A 21,560-nucleotide genomic window follows, 5' to 3' on the forward strand; every position below is an offset into this window, starting at 1 on the left:
AACCCCATCTCTAATAAAAAATACAAAATTAGCCAAGTCCGGTGGTGCATGCTGTAATCCAAGCTACTTGGGAGGCTGAGGTTGCATTGAGCTAAGATGGCACCATTGCACTCCAGCCTGGGCAACAAGAGCAAAACTCCGTCTCAGGAAAAAAAAAAAAAAAGAATTATGTTTATGTGTTTGTTTAAAATCTCACCACCTCATGAGATAATTGATTGAACGCTATAGGCACTGACTTCAGCTTAGACGTTTCTGAAAATTTTAGGCTGTAGTGTATAGTGAATCAGAAATAACCAAAGAATTATTGAAACAGATTCCCAGTATCAGTCATAAACATAAACTGTTTTAGAAATAAACAGCTTTTCCTTAAAATTCATCATAAGGGATGAGGTTGGGAAGATGGCAATTATTAAAAGTAGTTTGTTCAGTGTCCTAGGTGAAATGAGCAATTATCAAGCTATAAAGAGCTATGATACATGGGACAGAGAAAGCCAGATTTTCTTTTCTCCCTCTATATAAGGGAGGTATAAGTAATTATTTCTGACTTATTTTACAAATTGTAATTATTTCAGAAAACAACATATCAAAAGCAAAATTAATTATACTTTTTTGGATTTAATTTTAATATTAATTTTAATTTTTTTTAGAGACAGAGTCTTGCTATGTCACTATGTTGCCCAGGCTGGTCTTGAACTCCTGAGTTCAAGTGATCCTCCTGACTCAGTCTCTCAAGTGGCTGGGCCTAAAGACACGTGCCACAACACCCAGGCAACATTAATTCTGTTTTGATGATTAAGATGCATTGTGTAAGACTGTGAGTATAATTTGTAAATTGACCTCAGAAATATCTGAATACAACTTCTAACTTTATGCTTAATAGCAACGTGATGAGAATCAATTTCCTCATTTACAAGGGGCAAGGAATAATATCTACATTTTGTGACTTCTAAGAATGTAACACACAAAATACATACATGGAAAGAGAGAGAGAAGGAAAAAAAGAGAGAAAAACTAGCATAATAGTAGTGTAGTAGCAGTGGTATAATTATTTCTTTTTATTATCAATTTCACTAAAATTTGAAATTATAATTGGCATTGTAATAAAATTGATAAAACAATAAATAGGAGTAACTATATGAAATTATCTACCACCGTTCCTACATATTATGTGCTTAATATACATTAGTTGAATTATTAGAATATTTGAAGCTTTATTTTAAGCTTTACTTTTTTAAAATGTATAATTTGTATCAAATAAATAAATTGGTTCAATAGCTATGAGTAATAACAACACTGACACCAGTAAATTTTAAGTACCTAACCCGGCTTAAGAAGAAAGATATTTCATGTCTGGTAAGCCCTGTGTACTCTTTTTATATGATATCTTCTCTCTTTGTAATCCAGAGGTAACTTTTTAAATCCAGATAATAAAATAAAATCACTCTGGATATTATCATTTTCTTCCTTTTCTTTATAGTTTTGCCTGTATTTAAGCATTATGTAAATGGTATTATTCCATGCGCATTTTCCTTAGGTTTTTTAAAACAATGAACATTGCATTTTAATGCTTCATCCATCTTGATGTACGTAGTTATAGTTCATTAGTTTTTACTGTAGTATAAATATTCCATTGTAAATCACAATTCATCAATCCTTTTTCCTTGTAATGTGTTTTTTCTAGTTGTTTATTTTGTTATGATATACCCTTTCTGGTGGACATATGATGACTTATCTCATATACATAGAAGTGAAATTGCTTTTGCGACTTAAAGCCTGCTTAACTTAAATAAAGAATGTTAAATTTTCATGCTAACAAGTAAGTGGCACAGATTTACAGGCTCATCAGGGACGTATACGTATTTCTTTTGTTTCATATTCTCACTACATATTTCTTTTGTTTCATATTCTCACTACTGTTTTGAATTAAAAGATTGCTTATTTTCAAATATTCTGAGTGTATAAGAACATATCCTGAGCACTTAATATGCATTTTGTTAGGCTCAGCTCAGTATGCTTTTATGTGTTGTTAATCTATTCATTTTTTTCATCAACTTCGAAATGTGTATCTTTGCCTTCTTAATTTTTATTACTTAAATTTTAGTTTTACTCTATGTAGTTGAAATTGTGCTCTATTCAGCTGGAGATACAACTATTATTTCAATATAATTTAAGCAATTCATTGTGTAACTCTAGTTGCTGTCCTCCAGCAGTAGATCAGACTGTTAGGAAAGGTCAGTATTTTCAGGGTTTTGTTGTTGTTGTTGTTGTCGGGACAGAGTTTTCTCTTGTTGCCCAGGATGGAGTGCAGTGATGTGATCTCGGCTCACCACAACCTACTCCTCCTGTATTCAAGTGATTCTCCTGCCTCAGTCTTCCCTAGTAGCTGGGATTACAGACGCCACACACCACGCCCGGCTTATTTTGTATTTTTAGTAGACACGGGGTTTCTCCGTGTTGGTCAGGCTGGCCTCGAATTCCCGACCTCAGGTGATCCGCCTTCCTCGGCCTCCCAAAGTGCTGGAATTACAGGCATGAGCCACTATGTCTGGCCGGATTAGTTTTATAATCTTATCTGTTGTGTTTCAGCAAGAAAGAAACAAAATAATAATTGACACTCCACAGGCATATTTGGTTTTCAAAGCTGTTTCATAAGCCTGAATCATAAACTGGACTCACATTAGCTTTAAAAGACAACACGATCATCTAAACTAAGGGCCTGAAAAGCAGCCTGTGATAGATACGTGACTCTTGTAACAACACACATCTGCTAGAAGTGCAAGGGTACATGACAGCAAGATGCCTGCCAGGGCCACGTACTGAACTGACATGAGATGACTCAGGGGTCCAGGCAGAATATATTCTTCTAAGGATATGCCAAAATGAAGCATGACTTCAGATAGGTGGAAAACCCTAGGAAACAATAAAAGACCAACTTACAACACAGCTAGTTCTCAAAAATCACACAAGTCAGAAGAAAGTGTGACTTCACTAAATATTAGTAAGATTTGTAAAACTGAGGTCGTTTGTTAGCAGAAGAAAGGTTTATTCATCTGTCTTTTCAAGTATGACTATGTACATTAAACATTTTCTGCTTTGTTTTCTTTTTTAATTTTTCCTTTTTTATTTCAGTTGGTTTTGGGGAACAGGTGGTGTCTGGTTACACGAGTAAGTATTTTAGTGGTGATTTCGGAGATTTTGGTGTACACATCACCAGAGCAGTGTACACTGTACCCAATGTGTAGTCTTTTATCCCTTATCTCCCTCCCAAAACATTTTATGTTTTGAATATATAAAAATTGCTTTCACTTTTGAGATATCTTCCATTTATTTATAAGGCATGTTTCCTTGCTGTTATACAAAGTAACATCTACTTAAATTTGTTTTAGACAAAATTATTCAGTATTTCTGAAAATCATCCTGGAACACTGGTCTTTCAATACTTGTTAATGATTAATCTGGTCAGTGATAAGACTGTCTGCTTTACCTGGCAGTAACAGTTTATCTTTTCAGTAAATTCATTTTCTCTTTTGGAAAATTGACAAGGAGCACATTTACATCCCTTATGGTTAATGGCTGTTATCACTCCAGGTTTATAGATGATGGATTTTCTTCTAAATACCCTCAAGGGTGATCTTTATTGTCGGTGTTTCCTTTGCTGTCATCTCTTGAATTTGAATAGGGTTGATGGAATTATACCAGTGCAGCAATAAAATCTCCCCATGCTATTTTTAGCATGTCTAAGATTTTATCATATTATATATCGATATTATCAAAGAAATATATTATGTGATATTCTACCAAAATATTCATGAAAGCTATAGAAGTATACAAACCTACATAATAATAGCAACAATAAATCTTGTAAAGTTATTTTTCATAGTATTGAATGAAATAATGCTTTCAGTATTTAAAAATGACAAATAATGTATAAGTTACATTTACAGCGTTGTTTCTTAAATATTTTTTTCATTGAGTGGAAAATGAAAGTAGAGGAGAGTATCATCCAGTTAACTGTTTCAATCTTAATATAAATGACTTGAGAAACCATAGAGATATGTCTATTTTTTATTACTTTGTCAATGTATTTTATTAACCAAACTTCTTGCCTATCTACATTATGCATGACACAACATTATCTTTTTAATTGTAATCTCTAAGGGTTCAGGTTGACAAATTTGTATTCATGGAAATCTCATGGTATAGCGTCTATGAATTTCTAGATAAAAACATAAAACCGTAGTACAACAAATGCAATGTTTCATCATAGAATATATGCAGCTAAATGTTACTGAATGTAATAATAATAATATTTAGAAATAACCTCAGAGTCTTGAGAGAGGTTTATTCTAAACTATTCTAGATTAAATATATTTTAAAGCGAATCCTGAATATTCTGTTTAAAATAATGTCACATTCTTTCCTGCGGTATCCCACTAGAGTGGTAGCATAGCCTTATTCACTGAATATCTTTAAAATTTAATCTGCAGTCTCTTCTGCGCCTGAAATGTGACAGCCGTGACACACAATGTGATCAGAGTTGGATCCTTGTGATAGTGGTATTGCTGATCTCAATTTGTTTTAGTTCTAATATTTTATGTTGGGATATGCATCTGGATTTTAGTCACATTTCAGTTCGTTGAGTGGGGAAATGCAGAAATTGATACGCAGTTTCAACTAACATTCTAAGTTACGAATTTTTAAAGCAAATTTAAGTTTTAACTAAAAGTATATTTGTTTTCATATCACATTTTAATAATACTGAATTTTGTGTGCACTTTTCGTAAATCCTAATTACTTTAGAAATATTATTATTTTAATTTGCGAATCAGGTTGTGAAAGCACAGGTTTAGAAATTACTGAAGCCAGAATGTAAGTCATTAGCCTTGACATACCTAGTCTTACAAGATCTGGAAGTACACCAAACAACACAACATGTTATTCACAGCATAAAGATCATAACACATTACACATAACACAAAATATTATTCACAGCATGAAGATCATATGAATTAACAAGCGATGTATTTACTATTATGAAGAATCATGGAGTTTGAATATATGAAAAACATTAACTTTCAAGTTTTTGTATTACTGTGAAATAATATTTTAATATATAAGGGTCCATAAATGAAAATACATTCAACTCTTCATAATGAAAACTTCTATTGTGTATGGATTAATAAATGCATGTCACTCAAACATTTTACTGTGGAAGAACATGCATATAAATAAAATCAGTTAGTGATTACAAAATATTCAAAATGTAAGCTATTGTTTCACATATCCAAAGATATGATTATGAATGATAAAGATAGTATTACTCAGTCTAATACAATGTCACTTAGTCTTTCTTTATGAATGATATAATGATCTAATTTTAAATTAGGAATATACAGTAATCTGCTTTTTATCAGGGCTGTTTGTGGGTTTAATTCCTGACCTTTTAACTTTCATAAGACCTAGTATATTTTTATAACCTATTTCAAGGAAGCACAAGCTACAATACACACAATTCTGAAGGAAGATTGGGAAGTCATTAAGCAGAATTCTTAATTATTTAAACACTGGGGGATGCCATTCAAGTCTCTACAAAACGTGTCCCTCAATTTGTAAAGGCCAAATGATTGTAGATGTGACAGAACTCAGCCTTTCAGATAGACAGGGAAGAATTACGTGGTAAAAAAAAAAAAAAAAAAAAAAAAAAAGGGGGTTCTGGCGGCATTTGTTCCAAGACAGCAATCTCTAGAGTTGAGTTCACAAATCCTTACTTGTTTCATGTCCCTGTGCTCCATTCCGCCACCTCTGGACCTAGGTGGGGATTTTCAGAGATCTTTAGACCATTTCTTTAGGACCAACATTTTATATATAGTAACTATATACTATATATAATACTATATGTATATACTATACATATAATATACATACATATAATATACTATACATAGTATAATACTATACTATATATACTATAATACTATACTATATATACTATATATAATACTATATATAGTAACTGATAGAATCCAGAAATTATGCCAGGTTGGTCAATATCTTCACTAGCCACTTTCTGTAGTTTCTATTATTAAATGGAAATGAGAGGAGAAGAGGTAAAGTACGTATTCTTCTTTTATCTCCAATATTTTTTATTTTTTTAAATTGACAAATTAAATTGTATGTATTTATTGTATGCATCATGGAGTATATACATTATAGAATGATTAAATCTAGCTAACTAATACATGCATGTAGGGTCAATGCACCTGACGGCAATAACTTAACCATATCCTGAGAATGACCCTGTGTGGAAGACACCTGAATGTGTGTCCTGAGATAGGGAATTTGGCAGTTTCTCACTTAGAGATTCGTTCTTTGTCTATGAGGAACATCTGAACCCTGAACCCTCCCCTGGAACACAAGCTGTACAGGGGGATCAAGGCCCTGAGTTTTGGGTTGAATGAGGATTGCCAGGTGGAGGTTATTGGTGGGGGGCGGGGGTGCTAAGTAAAAATGCTGTATAAATTGCATGTTTTTTGCAAGCAATTGAGTTCTCTTGCCCAGCCAACCACCACTGAACATTTTCCCCTGTATATAAGCCCCTCAATAAAATCTCATGTCTCTTTGCTGCTATGAGTCTCTTCTTCAGTCCCTTGGATCTAGTGCCATCCCCACTGGAGCCGATGGGGGTTTGGCACAAGAATGCCTCACCTCACTTATTTATCATTTTTTTGTGATGAGAACACTTTACATCCACTCTTAGCATTTTTCAAGATGATGTATTGCTAACTACAGTTACCATGAATAGATCTCTTGAAATTATGTCTCCTGTCTAACTGAAATTTTGCATCATTTGGCCAACAACTTCCCACCACCGCGTTCCCAGTTCCTGGTAACCACTATACTACTCTATACTTCTGTGAGATTAGCTTTTATAGAGTCCATGAGTAAGATCATGTGATATTTATTTTTCTGTTCCTGCCTTATTTCACTTAACATAATGTCATTCAGGTTTATCTATATTGTCTCAAATGACAGAATTTCCTTCTTTTTTATGACTGAATAGTATTACATTCTGAATATATACTGCAATTTTTTTAAGTATATTTGTATCAGAAAAGCGAGTCATATTTATTGAGTTGAGATATTCTAATTCATGTTAGTTTGAAGAAGGTATAGAATTATTCTTCCTGGATCAGAAATGAAAAGTTATACTCCACAACTTTTTCCTATTTTGACGTTTGTTTGTGTATTTGGAAATATATGTTAGATTCTAAAGGCATGCAATTTAATGTATTTTTATATGTGAATGGAAGGAGAAAAGAAGGCTATAAAAGGAGCCATAGTGTCTATCCCTGCATTTGTGTAATCTTTGGTGGCTTAACTTCACAATCTAACCTCAAAAGTCATGGCTATGCGCAACTGTGTGTTTGTGTATGTGTTTGTGTGGTACTTTTGTTTTTTTAGGCTATGAAATAATTAGCTTGTATTCTAGAAATTCTAGTCTCTTGTGTGCTAAAATTTTATAGGTCTAATAAAGCTTTTTACAAGACTTCTGCCAAGTGCATATAAAATCTCTTGATATTTTGCTTATAGTGACTGTTCTTTTTGCTGCTAAATGGAACTCTGTAATGGACTCCTGTGTGTGCAGGTGTGTTCATTTTTTAATTTTTGTACTCATTACAAATAAAAGTTTAGTTTTACAAAGTGGTTTCTGCTATTTAGGAAAGTTTTGACATTCATTACAATGTTTTATCATTGAGTTTAGCATCTCTTTTCAGTTGGAAACTGAGAAATGTATACAACAATGGTATATTACTCTGTGGAGGAATTCATTTTCTCTGTAAACAGATAAAGATCTAATTATCACAAAAATAGAAGAATGAACACTCATACAATCGACTTAGGAGATCAGCTTTCCTAAGCCCTTTCTTTTCTTTTTTAAGAGACACTTGCCTATTAGGTAATTGTCATTATATTGAGAGCTGAATAGATGCTAATACAAGCATACAGCCAGCACAAGCAAGAAATATTTTATATTTTTGTATTTACTTTATAAAGTCACACTGCAACTCTTCTGCATTGATCTAAGGTTTCCTTGAATAATCTGATGATCTGGCTTCACGGTTAATTGTCTACCTGTTATCTTCAGAAAGTTATTGCTTTGGGCATCTAGCATTGTGATTGTCGCCTTTTGAATACTGAGTTGCTGACATTTATTTCCTCCTGGAAAGTAATTTATATTAGATTTTTTTTGACATATGGACAAAAATGGAACAAAACAGTAGGATAATGAGCATTCAATTCTAAGTTAATTGTGTCACTGTACGTAATTTGTATACATGAATTCTGCCATGGCATATAATTTGATCTGAGTTGAATGTCACTAAATCTAAACTATGTGTCTCCTAGAAAAATATCACCCTAATTTTATCCATTTATTCATTGTAAACATGCCAATTTCTGAAGGCCATTGGGCAAATGTTCAGAAATAACACAAAATTGAAATAAGTTCAGGAGTAAAATTTTAAGTTAGAGTATAAAATAAAATATGTAGAACTGTTTCCTAGCATGGTTTGAGACGTGAACAAAGGTTAAATTTATCATTAAAATTAATATACAAGCTCTTATACCAAAGCAAATGGGCTGTATATAAACACATTTGATCTAGAAGTGCACATTTGATCTCATCAGTTTCTTGCTCCTTTCAAAATTACCTACATCTCTTAAGAGAAATGGATTGCAATATATCATTTGTGTGTCTATAATATCCATAACATTTACCTGATGCAGTGTTGTCAATTACATATTTTTATATATTCAAATAAATAACTCTGATCAAATTAAACCAAAATGCCTATACAAGATTGTTATTTTGTGCCAGCTTATCTCACAAGCTGCTTGATTATGTAAGAAGTATCACACATAAATATTAGTGAAAAGCCCCTGCCTCGCTGATAATTTGTGAGGCACTGTGAAGTGGAGGAAGCACACAAAATGGGAACAACAAGACCTGGGCTTAAAACCTTGATGCTGCTCATACTATCTATTTCGTCTTAGCTGGATTACTTAATCTCTCAAAACCTCAGCCTCCTTGTCAGAAAGTTGACATCAAGGTTGTTAGGTGAATTATAAATGTGTTAAGTGTCTGGATTTGGTAAAGTGCTTAGTGCACTTCAAATTGCTTAAAATGCTTCTTACTATCATTATTACACGTAAAGAACATGAGGCAGTAGAGGATGTTAAAAACCACATTTTGCATAATTTAAATTTGTAAAAAATTGATTACATTAACCTATCCATTTTTAAATGTGATTACATTCATTCTACTTAAAGAATAGATTACATTAATCCATACCTTCAATGAATAGATAACTGATATCAAGATAATGAGGTAAAATATCTTGGGAAATTTACCTACCTATAGTTCATTTCAGAAAGTTTCAAAATTGTAAAAAATATGATATTACAATATATTCTTCACTTTTTTATTATAATAAGAAATTAATTATTTATTAAATACATATGCATTTATCTACTGCTAATATTTCAAGGAAATCTTTATGGGCTCTTTTCTCTTTAAATGTCAATCTGTCATAGAGAATTAAACCAAGATGTCAAAAAAAAGGAATAAAATAAATCATCTATTCAGATACATAACAAAGACAATATTTTATGTACAGATTTTTATTTCAGATCATATTATAGTAGAAATGTTTGCAAATATGATTTCCCATAGCTGCATCATTATATAAATATATACATACAATTAAATAATTCTATGATATGTCACATTTAGTTTTGTGTGGTCACTTACTATAGCAGACAATGTCACAGTAGAAAAGCTGGTATAAAATTGGTTGTATTTATCTCAGACTATTTCTTTAAGATAAATTATTAGAAAGATTATCAGTATATTAAAGTGCATGAACAATTTAAAGCTCTTTACATGCAGGCAGATTCTCCATTAGAAAGTTGCAATCATTTTACACTAATATCAAGTAACTTGTTGATATAGCACATCTTAAACAATGTCATTCTTATTTTTTCTTGTTTTGTTAAATAAGTTTTTGCAATTTTAATGAGGTATTTTGTTGATACCTATCAGTTAGATTAAGTTGTATACATATTTTTTGTTATTTTGTGAAATTCATTTTCTTTTATCTCACCCAATCTTATATTTAACTATAAGAGCTCCTTATCAATAAAGATACAAACGATACAAACCTTATAAACCTTGTCACCCATGCTTCCCTTATCACCTATAATAAAACCAAATACAGGAAAATATGTGAAAGATAGATGATCATCAATTCATATTCCTTATGAATCTAATGAAGCTTAAGATTTAGTGTTCCTCATTTACAAGACCCGCTAAAGTCTTGAGACAAATCCCAGTAACATGTCATATGGTTATACAAGTTTGAAAAATCTGTGAACAAAAGACATCTTTACTACTATAAGTTAAGATTGTTGATCCACTTATGTCTTCTCTTGGTACGTTCTATCATCAATTGGGGAAGAATCATAGAAGCTGTGGCAGTTTTTAGATCTAACCAAAAAAGTTGCATTTGGGAATACATGTAATTTGACTTTATTCAGATATTTATTTTGTTCACTGTCAAAGCTCTTTATTATTATTTTTTGTTTTCATAATTGTATGCTTTTAAAAAATTCATGCCCAGATATAAAAATCTTGAACTCCATAAAACTCGTGTCCATTCCATATGCTATTATTATGTATGGTTGACAGAAGACCTAGAAGTTAATTTTCAACAGGAAGGAAGCTATGCCAAAGATATTATGCTAAGACATGAAGGTTACTCCTTTTAAAAGTTGGGACTGTAGGCCTCCCAATGAGACATGCATATGGTCTCATTCATCCAACTCCCACCCTTATCCCCAATCAGTTAGGTCACTTGAGTGAAGGTGAAAAAGTATTATATATTCTTTCTCTATTGAGGAGGAGGAAGAGGATGAGGAGGCAAAATAGGTGTATTTTCATCGTTCTACTGTTCTTTATGTGTTCTTGACCTCAAGGAAGACTCTAGTGTATCATAATACCAGTAACATTTCCCCTCCAACATTGCACACCCATTCTAAAGATCTTGTCCTTACTTATCTAAGCTTATCTTATTTCCTAGAAAGACTAGAAAGAGCAGCCCTTCTTGCATACACAACAGTAAAAGCAGAAATTAGATTAGAGGGAAGGCTTACATTGGACACTGCATTCAGGTTTATTTTTTCTGATCATTTGACTCACCCTTTGTGACATATGTAAGCTTGCTCACTTAGAAGAACAGTCCTATTCGCTAGCAAACATGAAAATAATGATACGTCAAAGAGAAATATGAGCATTTCATAGAAATGTAAGAAGAGTAACAAACATTAAATCTTTGAGTTAAAATAAATTTAGGGGAAAGGGATAATAGAAGAGAAAGGCCATTTTGCTGCAGATAATGTATGAATGGATGATCAATTGATGCATCATGCAATTCTTAATGTCTTTTCATATTCTTTCCACGAAGCATACTTTTCAACTAAGAAAAAACAATGTATGAGAAAATTGGCAATATTTATTATATATTTATCTCAAACACTCAGAAAGTAAAATGCATATGCATAATGAATAATATAAAGAAGAAGCAAGAATTGACATCTGATTTGAAAATAAGCAGAAAATATAGGTGATAAAAAATGAGAAAACATGGTGTGCTATTGTCGAACTCATAGCATTGTCAATTATAATTTTGGTATGGTGATATCTAATGTTCAGATGATCACCTCAGAAAGTTAATGTGTGTTAATGAGAATATTATTTATTTGACAGACACCATCAAAATTTTATAGCATTCTAATTTATTCAGGATATAAACATCTATACCAAATAATAGTAGTATATATTTTAAGACAACTGATACAAACCAAATATTTGATATTATAGCAGATATAAGGAGAGAAACCATTTACTAATTATTGTTCAATTACTTTTGCTGTAACTCCAAAGAAGAGCCACATAGGACAGATAACAATTCTTATTGGATGAGTAGTTTTCTCAAATGCAAATGTTTCCATTAGTGAACAATTAGTGAAGTGTACTACAAGATTTGTACAGAAGATAGCAAAGCTGGGGAGGATAACATACTTAACCTACAAATATTGCCTCTAGGAAAAATACCGTGAGATGCTATGAATAAGAAATTGCCACATATATGCAAAAAAAAAAAAAATCTCATACTACAACAAAAGATCCTCCAAAATATTCTAAGGACCTCTGTATTCTTTGTGAATATTCTTTAAGCATGGCAATCAATGAAGCTTCGGCATTAATATCTGCGTTATCAATTTTTTATAATCTCAAACTTTACAATTCTTTCTGAAAACTGATGATTACTAAACATTAAATTGAAAATACTGTTAAGTCATAATTCATATAATATAGAATGTAAGCAAAGACTCAGTTTTGAAAGCAGCTTATCTAAAATCTATAATTTTTAGTCTAATTTCATCATTATGCTATTAATTAAATCAATGTTGAAAGAAAAATAATACAGTAATGGAAATTCAATATATCTTTTGGCCCCTAAAGCAAGCAAATTATTAACATTTTGTCAAGAATATCAAATTGACAACATTTGTTTTTAAAAATATATATTCATGTTATTGAGTAAATTACAAAATCTTTTGCCATTTATGATAACTTTCAATATAGAATATTAGAAAAACAATAAAGATGATTTTTGTCAAACTGCAAATATCATGACCAGCCCAACTGTGTTATACAATATAAGTTCAAAATCAATGTATTTTAATTTTCAATACAAAAAATTAAATATAAAAACCTGGAAAGTATTTTGGCCTTTTTATTGCTTCATATGGCATATATCACTTAAAGAATAATTGGATATATGTGAACTTAAATCGAGTAAAAATATAAAATGAAATGATATAAGCATATCATATTGATGAAATATTGCTTTATAAAAACTAAAACCTTAAGATATTTTCTTAAACCTAACATAGTGCTTATAGACATATTATGAAATACTTTCAATAATAATATATTGTACATGTTTGGAAATAAGTATGTAATATTAGGATATCTTTTTCCTTGCAAAGAATGACCACCATAGTAGAATACAGGTTAAAACAATAGATAAAATTTATATCATTATCCTTATTCTAATTATTTTCTCCAAAATGTACTGAATCTCTTTGGTTTGTGATAACATCTTTGACAAACCAACTGAAACACCCACTGAAATAAGCTGTAACAGTATAAAGTTCTTTAATAATGCATTCTTCTAAAGAAAGAAAGCAAAACTACAGAGAATTAATTCATTCTCTTGGCAATTGTGAAATCACAGTGTAACAAAAACAGAATAAGAGATCAAATGTATTAGTCTACTGCAACGAAATAAAATAAAACAAAATGAAAAAATAGTTAGACATGAACCTATAATTGGAATCCTAATAACTTTATCTTTTAAATTCTCTCTAATACCATACATTAAAAATATAATTTTAGGTTAACACTCACTTTATGAAATAGGTACAATTCTTCTTCTTTTCTGAGAAAAACTTAGCACTGGTGACTATGATCAGAAATAACATCTTTTATAATGATTTGTTTATAATACTTTATTATTACACTGCTTATTGAGAAAAAGTGATCGTTATGAATGTATTTACAGAAAAAAAAAATTTAGACCTCAAATGAAATTTGAGGTTTCCTTAGCCACTGGGAACTGTAAGTTCATTAAATCTCTTTCTTTTGTAAATTGATCAGCCTTGGGTATGTCTTTATCAGCAGCATGAAAACGGATGAACACAGAAACTGGTACCAGTAGAGTGGGTGCTGCTGGAAATATACCCAAAAATGTGGAAGCAGCTTTTTAACTGGGTAACAGGCAGAGGTTGGAACAGTTTGGAGGGCTCAGAAGAAGACACGAAAATGTGGGAAAGTTTGGAACTCTTTAGAGACTTGTTGAATGGCTTTGACCAAAATGCTGATAATGACGTGGACAATAAAATCCAGGTTGAAGTGGTCACAGATGGAGATGAGGAACTTACATGTCATCCATGTAAGACGTGGCTTGCTCCTCCTTGCCTTCTGCCATGATTGTGAGGCATCCCCAGCCACGTGGACCTGTAAGTTCATTAAACTTCCTTCTTTTGTAAAGTGCCCAGTCGCAGGTATGTCTTTATCAGCAATGTGAAAACGGACTAATGTGGTTATGTATTGATTGAAGAGATATGAAGGCTTATAATTTCATAAATAGATAAGTTGCTAGATCATTTTTATTTTTCAAAATTGTCCCAGAGAATTGAAAAATGAGAGATTTTAAAGCCAGGGAGATATCATATAATAAGTTATGGCACCTCACATGTAAAAAATTAAGTAATAGACCAACACATAAATTTTTACAAAATATTTTAATATTAATATTTTCATGATTTAAAACAAATTAATTATGGTTTATTTAAAGAAGAAAGAAACAAGAGTTGCTTTTCCATATAATAATAATAATACATGTGAATATATGTGTATTAAGACCTGTACCATATATCTCTGCTACTCCAAAGTGGATTTCTGTTAGTTGAAATTTTGGTTTTTTATTGTAATAAACATAAAAAATTACCACCAAAACACTTACTACAAAACATTCAAATCTTCCTCTTTTGTAAATGTATAAAATATGTTTGGGACCAAAACTGCTTTTAAATAAGCTCCTATTTTATTTTTTCAACTGTTTGATTAAAATTTTACCTTGATATTTATTCATTGTGACAAATCTAAAATTACATGGACACATACGTGTTTCAACATGAACTTTCATCTATAAAAAACAAAAACTTACCAATTAAATTCCTATCTCCAGAATAGGAATTTTTTATCTCTTATATCTGAAAATTATTTTATACTTTATCTTAGAGATCTTTCTTATCTATAAACTTTTAGTATATAAATAGTCTATTTTTATATTAAAACTGGTATAAAAGTGGTTATTATATTAAACAATGATATAATAAACACTTTTCATTTTTTAAAATTATAATCAATATTCCAGTGAATCACTATGTTTATCTTTATGGTGATCACTTTTATGATAGAATACGAGAACTGGAAATGCTAGCTCAATGATTACGCACATTAAAAATTTGTTTGATTATTTATGGGTTGTTCTCCACCAAAAGAAAATATGAATGTTCATTCTCAATAACAAGATATGGCATTACCTATTTCACCATAAGCTTTGTTTTAAAAAATAAGATTAGTCAGTTGCATCTCATTTCTGTGTTAATTTCCATGTTTCTGATTAATAGTGTTTTGAATATCATATTTTTATTTTTTAAAGTTAAGTGTGTTTCGTCTGGCTGCCTCTCTTAACCATTAACAAAGACTTAAATAAATGAAATTTATGTTGTTAAGCATGAAAAGAATACTTTTAGTGAGAAAGAGAAAAAGGTGACAAAATGACTCAATTGTTTTTGGTAAAATTATGTGAATCAATGCAAGCCGCTCAGAAGGGCACCCAGTTAACCCAGAACCAACCTGTCTTGAATGTAGATAACATGTGGGTAATTAATTCAAGATAGATAGATAACTTCTATGGGTCCTAAAAGAGGCCTTCAACTAATAAATGTATAAACAGATTTGATAGGCTTATTTTTCCTCTGGGCAAGGGCATTGTAAGTCATGGCAACCATAAGAGAAGGAGAAGATATTAGGTCTGTTCATTAATGAGGAGTGTAGAGCAGCTACATTCTATAACATAATCGTATGTGACCTAGCTTCACTTGTAAAGTGAGCATCCACATTATAAAGGTGGTAAAGCACACATCAAATTCACTGGATTAAGCCATGTACACTTAGAGGATGGATAGCAGACCGATGGTAATACATGCTCAAATTACAGAAGCACTTGAAACATTTATCTCCTCACAGTAAAAATCAAAATTACTTTTGTGTTTTACAAAATGTTAGCAATTATTTGAAATTTATCTTATTTTTCAGCTGGCTCAGGAAGCAGATATGATATTTTCACATGATAAATAATTATCTTTATCAGTTTATTTGGAAATCAATACTTATAATAGGAATTACTACAGCCTCATTAACCTCACATTTAGGAATGTCATTTTATATCCATTTTTCTGACCATATGAGGTTCATATTAAAATGTTAGAAATTTATTCTCTAAGTTACACTCAATACATGCATTAGGCAGGTACAATTCTTATCCTCTTTTGAGAACAATTTAATTTACCTTAGTTACTTTGATATTAGCACTGATAAATATGAGCAGAAGTAAAATTCTTTATGTGATTTGTTTATGATATATTATTAGACTGCTTATTGAGAAAAAATATGATGAAAGTCTTTACAGAATAAAATTTATAACTCAAATTTTATTTCTAACCAAAATGGTATATATTGATTAAAGAGGTATAAGGCTTATAATTTGATAAATAGATAAATGAATAGATGGTTTTCAGTTTTCAAAATTATTTTAGAGAATTGAAAGATAAGAGATTTTAAAACCTGGAAGAGATGAATATATTATGTTATGCCCTTATATGTAAAAAAATATTACATGATATGCCAAACACAAACATTTTCACAAAATAATTTAATATTAATATTTTTATGACTAAGAGCAAATTATTATTTCTACATCATCATAAGGCAGCTGAGGCATAAATTTATTTTTAAATTATAAATTTAAAGTAGTCTTATTTGTTCTTATCAAGAAACAGTGAGGAAAGGCTATCTTCAGTTACCCTAAATGATAATCTATAATCCTGTTCCCAAATCTTATTTGTGTGTATGGAAACCACCTAGAATTTCTCTCACTTTACAAGTGACACTTATTTAGAGAGTGTACGGCAACCATAATTTATATTTTTAAAGATACAACAGAATTGACTCAAATTCACAAGGCAATAACTGCTTTTTGTATGCATCCAATATAAACGCATCTTGGATTTTTCTGAATGGAATGACCAGTTTTGTGAAACCCTTGAAGATCAGGACCTATTTTGATATAGTTTACCCTGAAAACTTTTAATGAGACAGTATTGCTTGAACTATTACCCTTTTAATGAATACATTTTTTGATGAATTATGGGAAAAAAGCATTTACATACTTAAACCAACAAACACTTAAATCACACCAGAACAGAAAACTCTGGAGACTTCAGGGGCACTTGCTTCGGGAGGCTGATGAGTCATGAATATGTTTGCTTGTTTTAGTTTAAACAATAGCGTGAAGTAAACAATGCATTTAAAGTTTTGAAAATATTGCACTACCTATGTTTTACAATTACTTAGTTGAAAAAAGCCAAATAATTAAAAAACATTACACTGTTTTTACTATAAAGATTCATTATGCTTTTATTTTATAGCAAGCTCTACACTTGCAGGTTATGGAAGAGAAAGCACTCCTGAGAAGGTACGAGGTATCTAGAGGACATTTAATAAAACATTCTTCAATAGATTAATATTTAATCTGTTGTAACTACTTGAAAAATGCAAAACTATTTTAAAGTGTGTAGTGAATTATCTGTCTTTTTCTACCTCCTGAGCTCCAGATTCCAATAACCTCCAGAGGAAATAACACCACGTTTTCTGTGCACCTTTCCACCTGCCAACATATTTGTCTCTCAATGTTGGTTTTCCTCAGGTTGACATACTATTCAAATTGTTCTGTGTTCCCAATAACAGAAGTAGTAATTTTTTTCTGTAGTTTTTCTTCTTGATGCATATATGTATGTGAGTGCACGTGTACTTACGTGTGTGCTCTTCTGGCTTTTGGAAGACTATTTCAAATTATTATAGTGATGGCAGTGGCGGCCCTTCTGGAGTGGCTGCTGTGAAGAGATGGCAGCTACAGCAGGGGAGGTGCAGCCTGGGCTGCACACTCCACAGAGTTGGCAAGAGCCAGGAACAGGAGAGAGCTCCACCCCTTCAGAGTTGGTGGGGAGGGAACCCGACCTTCGTAGGTGCAGCTGCAGCTGTCCACTTGCAGCTGTAGACCCAGACATCCCTGCACTCTCCAGGGCCAAGGAAGTTCTCCTGTCCCCACAGACTTAGAAGTGCCTGCTCCTGCTGGCTGGCACTCTCATTTTGGACCAAAGTTGAGGTCAAGCCTGGGTGCTGTCACAACTCAACTGGGTTTCCAAATGCTTGGAGTGGTGCTGACACACCAGCCCCCTGCTGCCTCAGCCCCTTCCAGACTTTGGGTTCCAAGGAGCACAGGAGGCAGGCCAAGGTGGGACTGAAGGAAGCTTGGCACAGACTTGCAGACAACCTTGGCACAAACAGTCATGGTCGACATGATTGAAGTGGCAGGAGGCATACAGGCTCCTGGGTAGAAAGGGGCAGGTCTCCTCTGAAGCCCCACCTTCTAGCCAGGGATGGCCTAAACTATGAAGGCCAGGCTGTCAGTTCCAGGTGAAGACTTTGGACTTGAGTGAGAACTTATTATGCTTTGTCTGGACCCACCCACGCCTTCCTATGGACGAATCAGCACACACTTCCTCCCTTCTGAGCCCATGAAAATTCCCAGATTCAGTCAGACTCAAACAGGTGTCACGACAACCTGCCTGCAAATAGGACCTACCCATACACGTTTCCTCTCCACTGAGAGCTGCACAGACGTCTGGATGATCTGCCTGTGGGAAGGAGCTACCCACTTCAGGTCTCCTGGGAGCTGTTCTGTCATTCAGTAAAGCTATTCTCCGCCTTACTTACCCTCCAGTTGTCCACATACCTCATTCTTCGTGGACGCAGGACAAGAACTTGGGACCTGCCAAATTGCAGGACTGAAAAAGCTGTAACACAAACAGGGCTTAAACATGCCCCCTGCTCGCCATGTTGTGGTGATGAGAAGCAGAGAAGGGTTGTGGCTCTTTGAGGAACCCAGACCTAGAGGCTCCCTGAGCCAAGGCTATGGCATCCCCTTTGGGGCTCTGTGATTCCTGGTGTCTCCAAGCTTCCAGGCACAATGGTGTTCCCCTTGGTCAGACATGGGTGCCGGCAGCAGAAGCTGCGTGCAGTACATCTAGTTCAGCCAAAGCCTTGCACAGAGCCAGCACCAGTGCCAGCACCTGGAGTTGCCTGCCCTGCTGCAACAGCCAGACTGCCTGGCTGTGCACAGTGGCCAGACCCCATGCTCTCTCACCCACACGCCCCTTGCCATTCCATTCCTGGCTTGCCCTTGGCAAGTGTGGGGTCTGGGCTGGTAGGGAAAGCTGAGCACATCCTGCCAAGCTGAGTGGGAAGAACAAACCCAGCGGGTGCGAGCAATACTCAGGCACTGCCAGTCACAGAGGTTTCTGGCTGGTGAAGCATCACCCTAAGGACCCTATGACAATAGTAGTTACCTTCACAATATTTTGTTATTTATGTTAAAACCCACATACTAATATGAATGCTCACAGAATTGCATATTCTGACCTATGTTAATATATTATTATTTCAACATCATCATAATCTGATACAAATCTGTAACAATTATTATTTGATAGTTTAAGTCTTAGCTCTATGTCTTATGGATTCAAAACATACTGTCAGGTTATTTTTTATCACAACCTCACTACTTTTCTACCACTTGGCTAAAACTTCAATCTCTACGATCTTTTTATTAGTGATACTTTCTTAGAGTTTATGTATATTTGAAAGTATGTTTCCCTTTATAAGTGAATATAAGTTTAATAGAATATAAACTTATCGGATCATACCAAAGATTCCTGAGGACATGATAGATACTATTTCATTTTCTTCTCACTTTTAATCTTGTTTTGAAGAAGGCTGAGATTACTCCAATATTTTCCTATTAACAATGACTTTTTATTCTTTATTGCCTTTTTTCTATGAACAAATGTTGCCCAGTTAATTTACCAGCTTATGTCTCAGTATTGACCAATTCATATGCATTTTTATTAAAATATCTTAGGACATGATGTGTTCTTTTTTTTCTCGAAATTCAAGTCTTGTTTACTCAGAAAATATCTAGCAAAATATATTCTAAGTATTTTTATTCTGTTCATTTATTTTCAGTAACACTATTACCTATCTAGTGCATTTATTTGAACAGTTCCCTGTATCTATACTTTACTGATAGATATTTTTAAATTCTTTTAACTTTTTAGTTTTACTTTGCTCACTTTTCTCAAGGCTTGCTTTTATTTCCTGGCAATAATAATTTGTCAACAGTGCCCCTTCTCTGTTATTTGTTCTAATAACAGCTTTATTTCTATGAATGGTCTTATTTTACTTCTACACATTTTTTCAATGCTCAAATTTTCATTTATTTTCTTTTTATAACTTTTCATCTTTACTGCTTTTTTGTTATTTTTACTTCTTTTGCTCTTGATTCCAGTATCCCAATTTTATTCACTTAGATCCATGGAAATTTCATTCTTTTTCACGTTTTAAAAAATTTCTTTAGCATTGATTTTGTTTCTATACGCTTCATATTTTATTCCTTTGAAATGTTTCTGTCAATTTTTGGTCTTCTAATTCCTTTTATAAAATTAATATTTACAATTGGAAGTAGGGATTTTTTTCTTGGATGTACTCCAGGTGGAAGGAGAGAATTGTGGAATTGACACGAGAATTCTCAGGGATTTTTTCAAAGTTTCACAGACTCACTCCAAGAGTTTTGCAAATGAGAGTAACTTATTTCAGTGGGGGAGTCACCTTTTACTTTGCTTAACTTGACAGATATCTGAGGCTGGGTAACTGACACCTGCTGAAAATACTCTTTGCAAAGACAAGGCTTCTGCAAAGTTTCTTGTTTGTTTCTTGTTATCCTGCCATTACGTGAGGTTAACAGGTTATGAGAGGCTTCCACAGCTAACTCATGTCCTAAACAAGGGATCACTGACTCTGTTCTTCAGGATATGCCCCTTAAGTTAGAAGTTCCGATGTTTTGCTGATGCTACCTATGATCTATTACTTCTAGGTTATTGTTTCACTTTGGTCAGTTTTCTCTGCTTCTATCACAATTTCATCATGTTAGATTTCATTTGTTTTTTCATTTATAGGTATTTTCTGATTTCAATTCTGTTTCCTAAATTTCTTGTGTTTGATGTCACAGAAGAGAAGGAGAGGGATTTTGAGCTGGAACACATAGAAATATAGGGACACTGTTGGGGATAATGGGACTAGATCAGGTTTGTCATAAAACAGAACAAAAACAACAAAGCTATTTTGGAGAAAGCCAGTCTATTAATTTCATTGGAAAATAATATTTTACAGTTACATCAGTCTAAGATTGATGATATAGTGAGGAAGGGTTAAAAAGAAGTGAGGTGCCTTGAAGTTAAAGGAGTTAATGTTAAACTTAAGGAGTTAAGTTTAAAGGAGTTAATGGACTTGATGTTTAAAAGTAGATTAAGGCATAAATAGAAGTACGTTGAAGTTTAATCCCTTTACTGGGGTCTCAGAATGTTCTAGTTAAGATGGAGTGTAAACTGAAACAAGTTAGTTTTTAAACTATGGAGTATTTGAAGAAAAGGTGGGATAATAAGCAAGTCATTAGTTAGAAAATAAAGAT

Source organism: Macaca nemestrina, chromosome 5 (assembly GCF_043159975.1).
Source record: "Macaca nemestrina isolate mMacNem1 chromosome 5, mMacNem.hap1, whole genome shotgun sequence".
Taxonomy (NCBI): Eukaryota; Metazoa; Chordata; class Mammalia; order Primates; family Cercopithecidae; genus Macaca; species Macaca nemestrina.